Here is a 14434-nt window from a genome sequence, read left to right on the forward strand (position 1 = left end):
TTCCCTCTCTCTCTCTCTATCTTTTCTCTTTGTTCATCTGCTCCCTCCACATGAAAATGTATATGCATTTAATAAACTTGTTCATGTCTTTCTCATTTCCCCCTATACAGTACTCTCTCTCTCTCTCTCTCTCTCTCTCTCTCTCTCTCTCTCTCTGTCTCTCTGTCTTTTCTCTCTCTCTCTCTCTCTCTCTCTGTCTCTCTGTCTTTTCTCTCCCTCTCTCTCTCTCTCTCTCTTTTCTCTCTCTCTCTCTCTCTCTCTTTCTCTCTGTCTTTTCTCTCTCTCTCTCTGTCTTTTCTCTCTCTCTCTCTGTCTTTTCTCTCTCTCTCTCTCTCTCTCTTTTCTCTCTCTCTCTCTCTGTCTCTCTGTCTTTTCTCTCTCTCTCTCTCTCTCTCTGTCTTTTCTCTCTCTCTCTCTCTCTCTCTCTCTCTCTCTCTCTCTGTCTTTTCTCTCTCTCTCTCTGTCTTTTCTCTCTCTCTCTCTCTCTCTCTCTCGTCTTTTCTCTCTCTCTCTCTCTCTCTCTCTCTCTCTCTTCTGCTAGCCAAGTCATAGACACACAAGTTTGTATTCGTTCGGTGTTCCTCTGTTTTTTTTAAATGACACAGCGAAATGGAAATGATCTCTCTCTCTCAGATCCCTTATAGATCACAGCTAAAGGCTGTGAGGGGCTGAGACTGGAGGCTTTAAGCAGACACACACACACACACACACACACACACACACACACACACACACACACACACACACACACACACACACACACACACACACCTCCAGCCCCTCTCCCTTCACACTCCCAGGAACCTAGTCACTCCAAAGATGTGCAACATTTCCAAACAGTTGTGGACAGACAGACACACAGCGTCCCGTCTATGAACGCAGCCCTTGCTGGTATCCCAGGGCATTAGTGCGTGCAGACGTGTTCCCTCGATAATGTTAGTGAAACGCGCACTACCGCCCTGAACCATCTCAGCAGCTCTCCTCATTATGTAACCACTAGCTCTGGTTCAGTAGTATCTCAGCAGCTCTCCTCATTATGTAACTACTGAACCAGAGCTAGTGGTATCTCAGCAGCTCTCCTCATTATGTAACTACTGAACCAGAGCTAGTGGTATCTCAGCAGCTCTCCTCATTATGTAACTACTGAACCAGAGCTAGTGGTATCTCAGCAGCTCTCCTCATTATGTAACTACTGAACCAGAGCTAGTGGTATCTCAGCAGCTCTCCTCATTATGTAACTACTGAACCAGAGCTAGTGGTATCTCAGCAGCTCTCCTCATTATGTAACTACTGAACCAGAGCTAGTGGTATCTCAGCAGCTCTCCTCATTATGTAGCTACTGAACCAGAGCTAGTGGTATCTCAGCAGCTCTCCTCATTATGTAGCTACTGAACCAGAGCTAGTGGTATCTCAGCAGCTCTCCTCATTATGTAACTACTGAACCAGAGCTAGTGGTATCTCAGCAGCTCTCCTCATTATGTAACTACTGAACCAGAGCTAGTGGTATCTCAGCAGCTCTCCTCATTATGTAACTACTGAACCAGAGCTAGTGGTATCTCAGCAGCTCTCCTCATTATGTAACTACTGAACCAGAGCTAGTGGTATCTCAGCAGCTCTCCTCATTATGTAACTACTGAACCAGAGCTAGTGGTATCTCAGCAGCTCTCCTCATTATGTAGCTACTGAACCAGAGCTAGTGGTATCTCAGCAGCTCTCCTCATTATGTAACTACTGAACCAGAGCTAGTGGTATCTCAGCAGCTCTCCTCATTATGTAACTACTGAACCAGAGCTAGTGGTATCTCAGCAGCTCTCCTCATTATGTAACTACTGAACCAGAGCTAGTGGTATCTCAGCAGCTCTCCTCATTATGTAACTACTGAACCAGAGCTAGTGGTATCTCAGCAGCTCTCCTCATTATGTAACTACTGAACCAGAGCTAGTGGTATCTCAGCAGCTCTCCTCATTATGTAACTACTGAACCAGAGCTAGTGGTATCTCAGCAGCTCTCCTCATTATGTAACTACTGAACCAGAGCTAGTGGTATCTCAGCAGCTCTCCTCATTATGTAACTACTGAACCAGAGCTAGTGGTATCTCAGCAGCTCTCCTCATTATGTAACTACTGAACCAGAGCTAGTGGTATCTCAGCAGCTCTCCTCATTATGTAACTACTGAACCAGAGCTAGTGGTATCTCAGCAGCTCTCCTCATTATGTAGCTACTGAACCAGAGCTAGTGGTATCTCAGCAGCTCTCCTCATTATGTAGCTACTGAACCAGAGCTAGTGGTATCTCAGCAGCTCTCCTCATTATGTAGCTACTGAACCAGAGCTAGTGGTATCTCAGCAGCTCTCCTCATTATGTAGCTACTGAACCAGAGCTAGTGGTATCTCAGCAGCTCTCCTCATTATGTAGCTACTGAACCAGAGCTAGTGGTATCTCAGCAGCTCTCCTCATTATGTAACTACTGAACCAGAGCTAGTGGTATCTCAGCAGCTCTCCTCATTATGTAACTACTGAACCAGAGCTAGTGGTATCTCAGCAGCTCTCCTCATTATGTAGCTACTGAACCAGAGCTAGTGGTATCTCAGCAGCTCTCCTCATTATGTAACTACTGAACCAGAGCTAGTGGTATCTCAGCAGCTCTCATCATTATGTAACTACTGAAGCAGAGCTAGTGGTATCTCAGCAGCTCTCCTCATTATGTAGCTACTGAACCAGAGCTAGTGGTATCTCAGCAGCTCTCCTCATTATGTAGCTACTGAACCAGAGCTAGTGGTATCTCAGCAGCTCTCCTCATTATGTAACTACTGAAGCAGAGCTTGCGTTATCTCAGTGGTGACACCCGGCGCTCTCCTCATTATGTAACTACTGAACCAGGGAATATCACCATATTCCTTTATAGTACACACATTTTTACAGTGCTGTAAAGTACTTAAATAAAAATACTTTTAAAGTACAACTCGAGTCGTTTTTTTTACTATATGTACTCTACTATTTATATCTTTAACAACTTTTATTTACTTTACTACATTCCTAGTTAAAATAATACACTTTTTACTCCATACATTTTCCCTGACACCAAATTGTACTCCTTACATTTTGAATGCTTAGCAGGACAAGAACATTTGTGAACTTTAACCACTTATCAAGAGAACATCCCTGGTCATCCCTACTGCCTCTGATCTGGAGAACTCACAAAACAGAGAACATCCCTGGTCATACCTACTGCCTCTGATCTGGAGAACTCACAAAACAGAGAACATCCCTGGTCATCCCTACTGCCTCTGATCTGGAGAACTCACAAAACAGAGAACATCCCTGGTCATCCCTACTGACTCTGATCTGGAGGACTCACTAAACAGAGATCATCCCTGGTCATCCCTACTGCCTCTGATCTGGAGGACTCACAAAACAGAGAACATCCCTGGTCATCCCTACTGCTTCTGATCTGGAGGACTCACTAAACAGAGAACATCCCTGGTCATACCTACTGCCTCTGATCTGGAGGACTCACTAAACAGAGAACATCCCTGATCACCCCTACTGCCTCTGATCTGGAGGACTCACTAAACACAAATGCTTCATTTGTAAATGATGTCTGAGTGTTGGAGGGTGCCCCAGGGTATCCATAAATAAATTGTCTGGTTTGCTTAATATAAGGAGTTTGAGTATATTTAAAGCATATTTAAAACCAAATACTTTTACACTTTTACTCGAGTAGTGCCTCGACTTTTACTTTTACTTGAGTCATTTTCTATTAAGGTATCTACTTTTACTCAAGTATGACAGTTGGATACTTTTTCCACCACAGTATACAGGGAATAGGATTCCATTTGGGAGCCACGCTCTGTCTCCAGGGTGACTCACCGTCAGATCCATTGGCTTTTGCTCAAAGACATCTGAGGTCAACTGTTAATTCCTCTCTGTTATCCTCAGTCGATATACGAAACAAATGTCAGGAACCAACGGAATTACAACAAGATTTGACGATTTCATGATTATGTATCCTATAAAGTAACCATCTGTATTATTTTGAGGGTTAATTGAAGTTTTGTGGGTAAGCTGTAGACGTGAATGTGCTGTGAAGCTCGTGGTCTAACTGGCTCGGTGCGAGGTTGTTTACAACGGGAGCGCAGCGTGAGGACGTGCGAGCTTCGAGAGCAGTTGACTGTTCTCTGTCGCCGAAGTTGGTGTTCTTCTGTCGAACGGGAAAGGAAAACTCTGAAATATATTTGATTCAGTGTTTTTTTTTTAAAGAGATTTTGGTTATTTTCCCTTTTACCTTTGAATAATGTGTGAGATGTAGCTGGGATGAACCGGAGTGATTAAACCTGGAACCGAGGGAGAAGGAGAGAGAGAGGGATATTTCACCAGTGGTTTGGTAAGCACTTCTCTCGAACATGAAGGAGAAAAGTCGGGATCAGAGCTTTTCTGACTCCCGGGAACTAGACGGCTCTTATGATCCGCTCACAGGTAAGTAAATAATCATTTTCATTTTTGTTTGGATTAATAATTGCAATGGATAAACAATTGGAAAATGTATGCTAGTTGAAGTATGTTTGGTTTTGTTAGTTTGCTGACCTGGCTTTTGGTAGGCTATCTTCTTTGGTCTCTGGATATGACGTCCTTATAATAATAATAATCAGGATGTAAATGATGTAATTCATTTGGTGGCCCATCAATGACTGAAATCAACCTATTATTTGGTAGCCTAACAACATGGAAACTGTGCTGTACGCACAAAGCAAAGTGGAGGACAATCAAATATGTTCTTCAAATTGAAATAATCGGCCAGTAATAAACTTCTTTCCCCATGCGCCGCGTGGCCAGATTTGAAGGGTCAGCAGCGGCCGTTTAACCGTCCGACTCCATCCCGGACGCCGCGCGGTCGTTTGACGGTGGAGAAGTTATACTGCGGGCGGGAGAAATGGGAGCTACCGATATGGATAATTTCCCTGCCTAGTCATAAATTCTGCCGGCTCTCGTGCCTTGGGCAACCGACCAAGGTCACTGTTAAGGGCCCCTGGGATAATGGCACGGGCGAAAAATGAATGAATGAGGCGTCTAATCACGGTTGATTTTTAGGGGGTTGTTTCTAACGAATGATGAACAGTCTATTGTTGGTTAGCGGACGAGGGCTGCATCTCAATAGTCTAAGGTAGCTCCGTCTCTCATCATCTCCTCTCCTCCATTTATAGTCAATTATATTGAGAGAGGTGAAAACATGTAGAGTGAGGTCTGAGGTATTCTCTCGAGACATACGGTTTGCTTCCGGCAATGTATCCATGCTCCAGGCTTACGACCAGGTCTGAGGTGCTGAAACAAGCCTAGTCATGTGGCGCTCTCCATGGTCCTGAACATAGAAATATCCTCCATTCCATTTCTATGGTCCTTGTTGAGTTTGGTCTGTTTGAATGGGGGAGAGGTGGGATTGGTTGTTCCTTCCTTCCTTCCTTCCTTCCTTCCTTCCTTCCTTCCTTCCTTCCTTCCTTCCTTCCTTCCTTCCTTCCTTCCTTCCTTCCTTCCTTCCTTCCTTCCTTCCTTCCTTCCTTTTAAGGAAAGGAGATGAGGAAATGAAGCTAGTTAAGCCAAGAGAATGTCACATAGCCCTTGGCTCCCTATGAGTGTGATCCAATGACAGACACGTTTGTCCGTGAAATGTCACAATTTGAGGTGCCTGTCTCAGTCTGTTTAGCAAATGTCATTTGATGTTTGAATTTTCCACTTCCCAACTGTTGTTTTAGTGTTCTTCCCTTGACTGGGTTTGCATCCCAAATGGCACCCTATTCCCTATATATGTTTGGGTCAAAAGTTGTGCACTATGTAGGGAACAGGGTGCCATTTGGAGGCTCAGCCTGGAAAGATAAGTGTCATTTGAGACAAGGAGGGATCAGCCAATGTTTGGTTGCAAACAGACTCATATTCATTTTTCTATTTAATGCTCTGTGTGTGTGTGTGTCTGTGTCTCTGTGTGTATCTGTGTGTGTCTCTGTGTGTGTGTGTGTGTGTGTGTGTGTGTGTGTGTCTCTGTGTGTGTCTGTGTCTCTGTCTGTGTCTCTGTGTGTGGGTGTGTGTGTCTGTGTGTGTGTGTCTGTGTCTCTGTGTGTGTCTGTGTCTCTCTCTCTGTGTGTGTGTGTGTGTGTGTGTGTGTGTGTCTGCTCCGATAACTCTAGTCTTTTGTTCTCTGACAGATTGTCAAACAGCTCCCGAAATACTGCAATTCTCATTCTACAAAAAGCTCTGGTAACACAATCATTATTTGATCATTTACAGGAGTGTTAGACATCGAGTGCATCCCAAATGGATCTCTATTGAGTGCATAGGGCCCTGGTCAAAAGTAGTGCACTATGTAGGGAACAGGCTGCCATTTGGGACAGAGTGTTCGACGGCAGATTTTGATATGGTGATAGATTTGGTCCCAGATCAGTTTGTGCTCATGTTTGGCATGACAGTTCCATAATGAGTTGGAAGAGAGCAGAAGAAGCGTTTATTTCCAGCTTTATCCACCAATTTTTCACATTTTGTATTTTTTCATCAGAAAGGATTGCTAATGGGTACCTTCATGTGGATGTAAAATATTTCTGTTCCCAGATTTTTATTAATAGATTTTATGTAGATGTGTGTGAAAATGTTATTTTTTTTCCAAACGCTATATTTGTTTAGCTGGAAAGGAATGTTTGTATCCTGTGTATTTGACTGTGATCTGTGGCCGTCTCACCTAGCTATCTTAAGACGGATGGTTGAATAGATGACTGAAAGATGGATGGTTGAATAGATGACTGAAAGATGGATGGGTGAATGGATGGGTGAATAGATGACTGAAAGATGGATGGGTGAATAGATGACTGAAAGATGAATGGTTGAATAGATGACTGAAAGATGGATGGGTGAATAGATGACTGAAAGATGGATGGTTGAATAGATGACTGAAAGATGAATGGTTGAATAGATGACTGAAAGATGGATGGTTGAATAGATGACTGAAAGATGGATGGTTGAATAGATGACTGAAAGATGGATGGTTGAATAGATGACTGAAAGATGGATGGGTGAATAGATGACTGAAAGATGGATGGTTGAATAGATGATTGAAAGATGAATGGTTGAATAGATGACTGAAAGATGGATGGTTGAATAGATGACTGAAAGATGGATGGTTGAATAGATGACTGAAAGATGGATGGTTGAATAGATGACTGAAAGATGAATGGTTGACTAGATGACTGAAAGATGGATGGTTGAATAGATGACTGAAAGATGGATGGGTGAATAGATGACTGAAAGATGAATGGATACATTAGTGAAAAAAGGATGGATGAATAGATGAGTGAAAGATGGATGACTGAATATCCTCTATTTCTCCAAGGGTTAAACATGTTACATACATGAGTGTGTGTGTGTGTTCCTCCATCCACTTCTTGTGTGTGTCTTGCATCACTTATCAATAACTTCAGGTGCATAATAACAAATAAAAAATACTTATTAATAATAAAAAAGCAATATAAAGAGATAATCATGATGTTTGTTTGATTATCCTTGTGGGGACCAAACAACTGATTTCCATTCAAAATCCCATTGTCCCTAACCCTTAAACCTAATTCTAACCCTAACCTTAATTGTAATCCTAAACCTAACCCCTAAGCCTAAAATAGCCTTTTTCCTTGTGCAAACCGGCAAAATGTCGCCACTTGGATAGTAAAACCAAAAACCACACACACACACATGCACAAACACACACACGCTGACGTGGAAACCGTCCACTAGGGGCCTTCCAGTAGGTTTGGGTTTTGCTGGGCGATGTGGACGGGATGGTGGAAGGCCGTAAGCATCTGCCTCTGGTTGAAAAGGTTACATGTTCCAGTGATATTTTAGTTTTAACCCTCTAGAGTGGATGTCCACGCCCTGGCAGAAATCTAATACAATCTGTCAGTTTAAACTAGAGATATTTTTGCATTGGCTGCTAAAAAAGCACTATCTGTTATTCAGTGTGTTTGTATCAGCTAATGGAATGAATGCCAAATAAAGGTTTTCATCAAATCATTTTTTTCATATATTTCTTTTAATACTTCAAGGGGTCTTCAAAATCAAATGGCAAAATGATCCTTCTTAAAACAATTCCATATAGCTTAGTAGTATCCCCCGGGGCTTAGATTAGACAGGGCTTAGATTCTGGTGGGTTAAGTCTATCCCAAACCTTAACCCTTACCTCAACCATTTGGAGTTAATGCCTAACCTTAAGAATTCTGAGTTAACGCCTAAACTTAACCTTTAACACTTTGAAATGTGATGTTTTGGTAACTTGGATGAATGTCTAATTGTGATGTGAGAGCTTGTTGCTTTCGTAACCCTAGTTTTAATCGCTCCTCTCTTTCGTAACCCTAGTTTTAATCGCTCCTCTCTTTCGTAACCCTAGTTTTAATCGCTCCTCTCTTTCGTAACCCTAGTTTTAATCGATCCTCTCTTTCGTAACCCTAGTTTTAATCGCTCCTCTCTTTCGTAACCCTAGTTTTAATCGCTGCTCTCTTTCCCACGGTAAATTAAACAACTCTTAAACACCACAGAAATCTGCATCGCCGGCTCAGATCTGAATCTCAGATTGGTAATCAATGGGATTCCTGGAGGGGCCTTAGTCAGAGAGAGTGTGTGTGTGTGTGTAAGGTAAGTGTGTGTGTGTCAGTGTACTGTGTGTGGTTTGCAGTTCAGAACGTTAGGACCACAGGCCACATAGGAGCTGTCAGTCACACTACAGCACAGCAGCTGGCCTGCTATGGAAAAACAAACAGAGATATACACACACACACACACACACACACACACACACACACACACACACACACACACACACACACACACACACACACACACACACACACACACACACGCGCACACTTATGAACAAAACACACACGCACGCACACACACTTATGAACAAAACACACACACTTGCAACAATTCATGTGAGGACACACACACACATATACACATACTCATGTTGGAGAAAAAGAGATCTCGTACTAATAAATAATTGGTGTTTTGCCTCTCTGACCTTTAACTTCTCTTCAGATAATCCCTTGTTTAAACCAGAGAGAGACACAGAGGGAGAGAGAGACACAGAGGGAGAGAGAGACACAGAGGGAGAGAGAGACACAGAGGGAGAGAGAGACACAGAGGGAGAGAGAGACACAGAGGGAGAGAGAGACACAGAGGGAGAGAGAGCGAGACACAGAGGGAGGGAGAGCGAGACACAGACCGAGAGAGAGAGAGAGAGAGAGACACAGACCGAGAGAGAGAGAGAGAGAGAGACACAGACCGAGAGAGAGAGAGACAGAGAGAGACCGAGAGAGAGACACAGAGAGAGAGCGAGACAGAGGAGACAGAGGGAGAGAGAGACACACACACAGAGGGAGAGAGAGAGACACACACAGAGGGAGAGAGAGACAGAGGAGACAGAGGGAGGGAGAGAGAGACACAGAGGGGGAGAGAGAGAGACACAGAGAGAGAAAGAGACACAGAGAGAGAGAGGGAGAGAGTTGGAGGGAGAGAGAGACAGAGAGAGAGGGGGAGAGAAGGAAAGAGAGGGAGAGAGTTGGAGGGAGAGAGAGACCGAGAGAGAGAGGGAGAGAAGGAAAGAGAGGGACAGAGTTGGAGGGAGAGAGAGACAGAGAGAGAGAGAGGGCGAGAAGGAAAGAGAGGGAGAGAGTTGGAGGGAGAGAGAGACAGATGTTTGGGAGTCTCTGCTGTTTAGCCTCTGACCTCTGCTTCATATAATCCCCATGTTTAAACCATGTTAGATTAGGGAGGCTATCACTCCTCTCATCCAGTCTGTGTATGTCTGTGTGTGTGTTTCTCTGTGTGTGTGTCTGTGTGTCTGTGTGTGTGTTCTATCTCTCCTCTTCATCTTTTCCTGTCTCTTTTCCACCACACTGAGCCTTGGCCTTATTGAGGTCATTTGGCCACAGTTCAATCCCTCCTTTCAGGGCAGATGGCATTGGTACTGTGTGTGTGTTTGTTTGTGTCTGTGTGTGTGTTTGTGTCTGTGTGTTTGTTTGTGAGTGTGTCTGTCTGTGTGTGTGTGTTTGTCTCTGTGTGTGTTTGTTTGTGTGTGTGTGTGTTTGTTTGTGTCTCTGTGTGTTTGTTTGTGTCTCTGTGTGTGTGTGTTTGTGTGTGTGTGTTTGTCTCTCTGTGTGTGCGTGTGTGTGTTTGTTTGTGTGTGTTTGTGTCTGTGTGTGTGTGTGTGTGTGTGTGTGTGTTTGTTTGTGTCTCTGTGTGTGTTTGTGTCTCTGTGTGTGCTTGTGTCTCTCTCTCTGTGTGTGTGTGTGTGTGTGTGTGTGTGTGTGTGTGTGTGTGTGTGTGTGTGTGTGTGTGTGTGTGTGTGTGTGTGTGTGTGTGTGTACATCGGCTGCATCAATAACACAAGCCTCACTGTCATTATTTGTTCCACAACATTGATTGTTATACAACCAGGAGGGTTGTGTTCATTAGGTACCAGACGGACGAAACGCACTGAAACAGGGAGGGATCTACCTAGACTTTTCTAATGAGCAACGCTCATTTGTAGTTTTACGTTCCAAAATGTTTTTTTGTTGCGTGTGCTGATGAACACGACACTGGCAAGCATGACCCAACGGTTCAAACTCACTCTTAGGTCATTCATTTTGGCTTTTAGTTTTTTAAGCTGCTGTCCTGATTGTTCCTCATCTGTTCCTGTAGGACTGACTTCAAAAGCCCCCTGTTCTTGATTAAGCCCTTGACCATGTGACTTGGAAAACTCAGGGTCCAGATTGTGATCATTGACTTGAAGGGGACTATAGGTATACAGTAGACTGTGTGTGTGTGAGCAGTTACAGTTATTTAACCTTACTAAACATATTTTTTATTGTACCTTTATTTAACTAGGCAAGTCAGTTAAGAACAAATTCTTATTTACAATGATGGCCTAGGAACAGTGGGTTGACTGCCTTGTTCAGGCGCAGAACGACAGATTTTTACCTTGTCAGCTCAGGGATTCGATCTTGCAACCTTTCGGTTACAAGTCCAACGCTCTAACCACTAGGCTACCTGCCGCCCCTACACTCTAACCACTAGACTACCTGCCGCCCCTACACTCTAACCACTAGACTACCTGCCGCCCCTACACTCTAACCACTAGACTACCTGCCGCCCCTACACTCTAACCACTAGACTACCTGCCGCCCCTACACTCTAACCACTAGGCTACCTGCCGCCCCTACACTCTAACCACTAGGCTACCTGCCGCCCCTACACTCTAACCACTAGACTACCTGCCGCCCCTACACTCTAACCACTAGACTACCTGCCGCCCCTACACTCTAACCACTAGACTACCTGCCGCCCCTACACTCTAACCACTAGGCTACCTGCCGCCCCTACACTCTAACCACTAGGCTACCTGCCGCCCCTACACTCTAACCACTAGGCTACCTGCCGCCCCTACACTCTAACCACTAGGCTACCTGCCGCCCCTACACTCTAACCACTAGGCTACCTGCCGCCCCTACACTCTAACCACTAGGCTACCTGCCGCCCCTACACTCTAACCACTAGGCTACCTGCCGCCCCTACACTCTAACCACTAGGCTACCTGCCGCCCCTACACTCTAACCACTAGGCTACCTGCCGCCCCTACACTCTAACCACTAGGCTACCTGCCGCCCCTACACTCTAACCACTAGGCTACCTGCCGCCCCTACACTCTAACCACTAGGCTACCTGCCGCCCCTACACTCTAACCACTAGGCTACCTGCCGTCCCTACACTCTAACCACTAGGCTACCCGCCGCCCCTACACTCTAACCACTAGGATACCCGCCGCCCCTTCACTCTAACCGCTAGACTACCCGCCGCCCCTACACTCTAACCGCTAGGCTACCTGCCGCCCCTACACTCTAACCGCTAGGCTACCTGCCGCCCCTACACTCTAACCGCTAGGCTACCTGCCGCCCCTACACTCTAACCGCTAGGCTACCTGCCGCCCCTACACTCTAACCGCTAGGCTACCTGCCGCCCCTACACTCTAACCGCTAGGCTACCTGCCGCCCCTACACTCTAACCGCTAGGCTACCTGCCGCCCCTACACTCTAACCGCTAGGCTACCTGCCGCCCCTACACTCTAACCGCTAGGCTACCTGCCGCCCCTACACTCTAACCGCTAGGCTACCTGCCGCCTCTACACTCTAACCACTAGGCTACCTGCCGCCCCTACACTCTAACCACTAGGCTACCTGCCGCCTCTACACTCTAACCACTAGGCTACCTGCCGCCCCTACACTCTAACCACTAGGCTACCTGCCGCCTCTACACTCTAACCACTAGGCTACCTGCCGCCCCTACACTCTAACCACTAGGCTACCTGCCGCCCCTACACTCTAACCACTAGGCTACCTGCCGCCCCTACACTCTAACCACTAGGCTACCTGCCGCCCCTACACTCTAACCACTAGGCTACCCGCCGCCCGAATAAAACACGTCTCATCATAAGCCTGCTGTAGTTATTATAGTACCAGCGAGTCCCAAATGGCACCCTATTCACTATTTAGTGCACAACCATTGACGCTGGTCAAAAGTAGTGCATTCTATAGGAAATAGGATGCCAGTTGGGAGTGGGACAAACACAGGTGTTCTCGTTTGGAGCGGATGTTTTCTGGTTCGACGTTGCCACAAAGTAGCTCAACACTCCCACCTTGTGGAGGAAAGGACACATGACATCCCGTAGAGGCTGATGACCTGCTGGGCTCACGAGGTGGCAACACTGTCTATCAGACATCAATCACTATGTATCAGTGTGTCTCAGGGTAATAGTGCTGGTCTAGGATCAGGTCCCACCCCTGTCCATATACTCATATTAATTATGATCTAAAAGGCCAAACTGATTCTAGATCAGCACTCCTACTCTGAGGCTTTGTGGATACGGGCCCAGGTCCCTCCTGTCCATATGGTCTTATTGATTATGATCTAATAAAGGTTTAACTGATCCTAGACCAGCACTGATCCAGCTTGATATATACAGCCCCAGATTCTACAATATGCTCGAGGTAGAACAGCCTTATTGGCATTAATAATGTGTATTGTTCCCCTCTGTATTGTTGTAGGAGCTTGATGTGGAATATGATCAATTCACCACTACACACTGATCTAAGACCAGTTTTACAATTCCCCCTCTAATGGTTCAGATATGATGAGGTGAAATCGAGGACACTTTGTGTTGGTTGGCCTCTAAACCAGTCGCTGTGGATTGTGAGGTTTCCATGGCGATGATCATCAACTCTAATTCGCCGGCAGAGCAGAGAACGATTGAGAGAGAGCGGGAGATGATAAAACAAGAGGTGAGAGAAAGAGTGTGAAAGAGAGAGGGAGGAGATTGATAGAGACATAGATGAGTGTGAAAGAGAGAGGGAGATGTTTTCTGACCAATCAGAACAGCACATGAAGAAAGATCCTCGGTCATAACCGTGAAAGGAGAGAGGAGAGCAGAGAGGAGAGCAGAGAGAGAGGAGAGCAGAGAGAGAGGAGAGAGGAGAGCAGAGAGAGAGGAGAGCAGAGAGAGAGGAGAGAGGAGAGAGAGGAGAGAGGAGAGAGAGAGAGAGGAGAGCAGAGAGGAGAGCAGAGAGAGAGGAGAGCAGAGAGAGAGGAGAGAGGAGAGCAGAGAGAGAGGAGATCAGAGAGAGGAGAGGAGATGAGAGGAGAGCAGAGAGAGGAGAGGAGATCAGAGAGCAGAGAGGAGATTAGAGAGGAGAGCAGAGAGAGGAGAGCAAAGAGGAGAGCAGAGAGAGAGAGGAGAGCAGAGAGAGGAGAGGAGATAAGAGAGGAGAGCGGAGAGAGAGAGAGAGAGAGAAGAACGGAGAGAGAGAGGAGAGCGGAGAGAGAGAGGAGAGCGGAGAGAGAGAGGAGAGCGGAGAGAGAGAGGAGAGCGGAGAGAGAGAGAGGAGAGCGGAGAGAGAGAGGAGAGCAGAGAGAGAGAGGAGAGAGCAGAGAGAGAGGAGAGAGCAGAGAGAGAGGAGAGAGGAGAGCAGAGAGAGGAGAGGAGAGAGGAGAGGAGAGCAGAGAGAGAGGAGAGCAGAGAGAGAGGAGAGCAGAGAGAGAGGAGAGCAGAGAGAGAGAGAGAGGAGAGCAGAGAGAGGAGAGGAGAGAGGAGAGGAGAGCAGAGAGAGAGGAGAGCAGAGAGAGAGGAGAGCAGAGAGAGAGGAGAGCAGAGAGAGAGGAGAGCAAAAAGAGAAAGAGGTGTTTCACCACAAGGGAGAAAAAAAGTAAAAGAGGAAGTGAAAAAGAAGCGAGAAGAGGAAGAAGAGAAAGGGAGCGTTTCAATCACCACAAGGACTGGGAAAAAAAGAACTTGGGAGGAAGAAAGAAGAGAAGAAAGAGAGTGTGTCGCTCCGAGGTTTCCTACAGATACAGATCTAGGATCAACTTCGCCT

The sequence above is a fragment of the Salmo salar genome, chromosome ssa12 (assembly GCF_905237065.1).
Source record: "Salmo salar chromosome ssa12, Ssal_v3.1, whole genome shotgun sequence".
In the NCBI taxonomy this organism is placed as follows: domain Eukaryota; kingdom Metazoa; phylum Chordata; class Actinopteri; order Salmoniformes; family Salmonidae; genus Salmo; species Salmo salar.